Consider the following 5479-nt stretch of genomic DNA (forward strand, 5'->3'; position numbering starts at 1 on the left):
AGTATTTTATGGGAAAATTTCCTTTGTGATTAATTGTTGGTCATTTTTGAAAATATAATTGTTGAAAGTGTTGGTATGTCCACTTTCAGCAAGTACACTGATGCACATGTCGATTGTGTTGCCAAAATTAATCCCAAGGAACCTCTTGACAAAGTTTGTGTTTTAAGTTGTGGTGTCTCTACAACTAATTTACTTGTTGATTTTTTTTTCTAATCATCTGTTTTCCATTTTAAATTATTTCCATGTACATATCCACGATGAGAAATATTAAGGACTATAACTATCCATATTCACTAAGAAGTTACATATATTGTCTAGAAAATCCCAAAGTACATTTTATGCCATCATTACATCAAGAAATACCCCCTACCAACCAATGCAAATATGGAAAAAACATGCTAAACTATCATTGCATCAAAACAACCTTCCTCCAACCCAAACAATGTACTGCAAGTACATGAGATCTAAATCCTATATGTAGCTTTTCACAATATTTTCTATGTCAATTAGATGATGTAAGCATTAAATAATTATGCCCATTACCCCAATGCTCCCTCCATTTGAATAATTATGCCTTGTTGAAACAAGCTCCACTATGTAATTAGCAGGGGAAAGAAGTTAATCCATCTCTCTGCACCATTTGGTCTTCCTCTCCTCTGGAAATGGCTCAAGCCTCCACAGTTCCCCAAAAATAGAAGTTGTCAAAGAAAATTTTTAATCCAAACTATATTACCACTAGGGGATCCATTATGATGTAACCTAATTCCCCATTAAAAGAGTTATTTCTAAAAAAATATTCAATAAATTCAGTTAGGAGCAGAGAATGAACACAGAGTTTGGTGGTTTACATCCATCTTCAATGTTTCTCAAACCCTTAATCTCCCAAATGGAATAATAATAACAAAATTTTGTAAATTGTTCTCAAACATTATATTAGTCACTACATAAACAGGAAGGCATGGCTTGACAGGCCATGAATTAAGTATTGCATCACTATCTGGGAAGGTATAGATATCACAATGTTAAGTCGAGTAATAGATATCACAATGTTGGAGATAGATAAATTGAAGGGAGAATGTGAGGATGACCTGAAAACTCCTTTTTTGTTGTCCTCATCCATGTGTGTGCCAAGCTATGCTTCTTGGACTTCACGAGTAGACATAGATGCTTTGCATGTGAGGAAGGTGACATTCAAGGTGAGAGGTATGGAATGTGCTTCTTGTGTAGGAGCCATAGAAAAATCTCTCAAAGGCCTTCCCGGGATTAAAGATGAAATTGTGGCTCTTATTCAAAACAAAGTTTTAGTATTCTATAGGCCAACCTTCATTGATGTAAGACTAATTTTCCTTCTCAACCTAGCAAACAATAATTTACCTTTGCAAATAAATATTCCTTATTTTTTACTATTAGAAGACTACAATACCCATATTTCCAAAGTCAATGGTCTATTCATTCTAATTTTGTAGTAATACAGAATCAAGATCTAGTAACAAACATAGAAAATTTTAGGGGCGAATGTTCACCTTTTGGCGAAATTAAGGGGTTTTAAATTTTTAGTGGGTGAATATTTTGTATCATAGTACTTTTTTACAAATCACCTCAAATAGCCCACCTTATTTTAAGGGAGAGGGTAAAAAAGGTAAATTTAGCCCTTGAAATTAGGAGTTACAACCTTCTATTCGCCCATTTTCAAGAATAGGTTTTATTTAAGTGAATCCATTCGCCCATTTTCAAGAATAGGTTTTATTTAAGTGAATCCTATGGGCCAAAGGCCCAAATACCATATTTATAAAAGAGGTATGGTAAATTAATAAAAATATAAATAAATGAGAGGTATGGTAAATAAATAAAACATTTTTTATATTGACTCCATAGGTCACCTTATATACATGCAAGGGTGTAAACAAATAAAAATATAACTAAAGTGGAGGTATGGTAAATAAATAAAACGTCCTTTTATACTTACTCAAAAGGTATGGTAAATAAATAAAAATATAAATAAACTAAATGCATGGTAAATAAATAAAACCTCGTTTTATATTTAGTCCATAACCCTCGTTCTATTTATGAAGGCTCAAGAAAGAGGTTTTATTTAAGTGAATCCTATGGGCCAAATACCATATTTGTAAAAGAGGTATCGTAAATTAATAAAATTATAAATAAACCAGAGGTATGGTAAACAAATAAAACGTTTTTTATATTTACTCCATAAGTCACCTTGTATTTACAAACACTCAAAAAATGAGTTATATTTAGGTGTAACCTATGGGCAAAATACTATGGGACAAATACCATGGACTAGATTGTTATTAATACCATGCAAAAAAAACATTATTAACCCTAATATTAGTATTAATATAATAAAAATGGCACATGGTATTGACCCATGGTATTCACCAAAATGGCACATGCTATTGACCCATGGTATTCACCTAGAATGTAGCCTATTTAAATGGGGGAATTAAACCAGCATAGATCCATCTTTACTCTGGATCTACTAACCCCTGAGAGGTATCAAATATTGTGATATGTAAACTAGCATAGAGTGAAAAAATATTTGATCCGATCAAGAGTAAAAATGGATGTTGTAATTTAATGTATGTTAAACATTTTAGCTTGGTTAAAATAAAAAATAAAATAAAAATCAACTATTAATTTTATTCATTTTTATAAATTACTAATAGTAATTTTTAAGCTCTAGGTTTATGATAACCCATGGTATTGACCCATGGTAATACCATGGTATTCATGTGAGCATAGACTATTTAAAGGGGAAATTCTATCATCTTAGATCCATCTTAATTCTGGGTCTACCAAGTGCTCAGAGGGATAAATAGATTTCATCCCCCTAAGAGTGGTAGATGTGGAGTTAAGATGGATATAGGTTGGTTTTTATGATAATGAAGATATTAAATAGACTTACGAAATTATATTGTAAAAACATCTTAAGGTGAATGGTTAAAGCATAGACATTGGACAAGTATATTTGTATACTTCCATTTTAAACTGAAACAAATCCAGGGCTAAAAGGAATGGATTGATTGCACTAGTCATCCTTCTATAACTTTCCAACATATGCTGGAGTAAACAGATTGTAATTTGGGTAATTTTTCTAATTGCAAACAGGAACATACTTGTGTATTGGCAGGGTGGTTACGAGGTCCCTAGAAGTGATGAATTTGAATTTTTCTTGGTTTTATATATAGTATTAGGTTTTTTCTCATGCTTTCTGTGAATGGCACGAGTGATTCGCCATGCCTAGTGAGAGATTCGCCAAAAAATTATATATACATATCATATTATTAATAAAATCGCCTTCCATTTTTCTTATATACCATGGAGATTCGCCCATTTATTATACATGTAAATTTAGGGGGGGTTCTTAAAATTTTCCCTGGTAACAAACTAGGACCACAACAAATTTCTACAGCCATTTTCAAAGAATCATGTATAGGGACATTAATATTCATTCTAATTTTGTAGTAATACAAAATCAAGATCTAGTAAGGAACTAGGACCACAATAGATTTACGGTTTCATTTTCATAGAATCATGTATAGGGGCAGGAACCTTATATTGCTTCATAATTCATCCTACATTTGTGCAATTTCCATGTGTAGGAAGTAAGATGTTTCCATCTGTAGGAAGTATGATTAAGACAACAGTTCAATGGTATATGATTCAATGCCCAATGTTGCTAAATAGGGGCCCTGTCATGATCCCAATCCCTTGAGTCTTAAATTTTCATAGAAAAGTTTTTACTCTTATATGGTGTAATTGTTTAGTTTGAATGTTATGTAAAAAAATTCCATTAAAGAAGCAATAAATGATGTTAGGTTTGAGGAAAAAGTAACAGAGGATGGCATAGAGGATAGTATCATGCATTATTTCATATAATAATCAAGAGAATGAATTGTACAAGTTGCTAAGAATCTATTGAAACTGCACTTCAGAAAATATGAGGAGTCAATAAAGTAGTGGTTACTCTTTCCCTTGAAGAAGCAAAGCTGCACTATGATCCCAAGCAAGGCAATATTTCTCAGATAATTCAAGAAGTTAGAGATGAACTATTTGAGGCTGACCTAATCAATTCAGGAGATGATACCAATAAAGTGCATTTAAGATTTGCAGGAGTAAGTTCCAGCAAAGAAGAAAAGATGATTGAGATATTTCTAATCTCTACAATCCTTAGCTGGTGTGAACTCTGTTGAAATGGATTCACATTCATAAAATGTGAGTGTATCATATGACCTAGCTCTAACAGGACCAAGCACAATAATCCATTGCATTCAATAGACAAGCCTGAAACCAAATTATTATAGAGCATACCTATGCAGTCCTCTAGGAAGAAGAGATTGTGACAGACAAGATGAAATTAAATGTTACAAGAAATACTTTCTTTGGAGTTGTGTTTTCTCAGTTCCTGTCTTCTTTTTATCAATGGTTTTTCCAATGATATCTCCATGGGAGGACCTAAAATTGGTTAACAAGATGACCCTTGGTAACATCCTAAGATGGGTTCTCTGTACTCCCGTACAGTTTATCATAGGTCGCAGGTTTTATGTTGGTGCATATCATGCATTACACAGAGGCTCAACAAACATGGATGTGTTGATTGCCTTGGGCACCAATGCTGCTTATTTCTATTCAGTCTATACTCTTTTAAAATTACTCACTTTTGATGCTTTCAAGGGGAAGGACTTATTTGAAACTAGTGCACTACTAATCTCCTTTATTATTTTGGGGAAATATTTGGAAGCTCTTGCAAAGGGAAAGACCTCAGATGCTATTGAAAAATTGATGGAACTTGCACCTGATACTTCAATGTTGTTGACTTTATATGATGATGGTAATGATTTGATCAAGTATATGCATATAAGACTCTATGGGTAATGCACAATCTGTACCTCAAAACATCACACATTTTGGGACAATGTCCAGGCTAAAATTGTGTGAATAACAAAGAAACTTGAACCATCTCTTCTATATGAAATCTATCAAAACTTCCCTAAAGATCTTTATCAACAATAAGGTGTAACTTCTCTTGATGAAGCTTATTTACCTGCTAGACAAGGACAAAAGAAAACAAGTCAAGACATGAGCTTTTCCACTTACAGAAAAATCTATCTCATTGAACTTTGGGGTTGCCACTAAATGTAACCATTCAATCTTATTCCAATTAAGCATACACTCACCCAATCAAGAATTACAACTTTTTGCTTTACATCCTCAACAAAATCTAAAGCCTGTTGATCTGTAATGAGTTCCAATAGTAATATCCCAAAGCCAAATACATCAGTTTTCTCCTAAGATTGTCATGTTGATAGGTATTGGGGTAATGTGACATTATGCACATATGTTGCATTATGCACTTCATATACATTGCTTCAACCTATCACAGGGGATTAAGAACATTTGATATGTATTTTATTATAGGAGATGAAAACCTAATAATTTATGATACACGAGCCCTTATGAG

The 5479-nt window shown here is 32.9% G+C and overlaps 1 pseudogene; it reads left to right on the top strand.

Moving 5' to 3' along the window:
- Nucleotides 1-1019: 1019 nt before the first annotated feature.
- Nucleotides 1020-4893, top strand: LOC149159502 (copper-transporting ATPase HMA4-like; annotated as a pseudogene).
- Nucleotides 4894-5479: the final 586 nt, after the last annotated feature.

The sequence above is a fragment of the Pinus tabuliformis genome, chromosome 5_2, assembly GCF_031772625.1.
Source record: "Pinus tabuliformis cultivar Carrire ecotype Pingquan chromosome 5_2, CPIR1, whole genome shotgun sequence".
Classification (NCBI taxonomy): Eukaryota; Viridiplantae; Streptophyta; class Pinopsida; order Pinales; family Pinaceae; genus Pinus; species Pinus tabuliformis.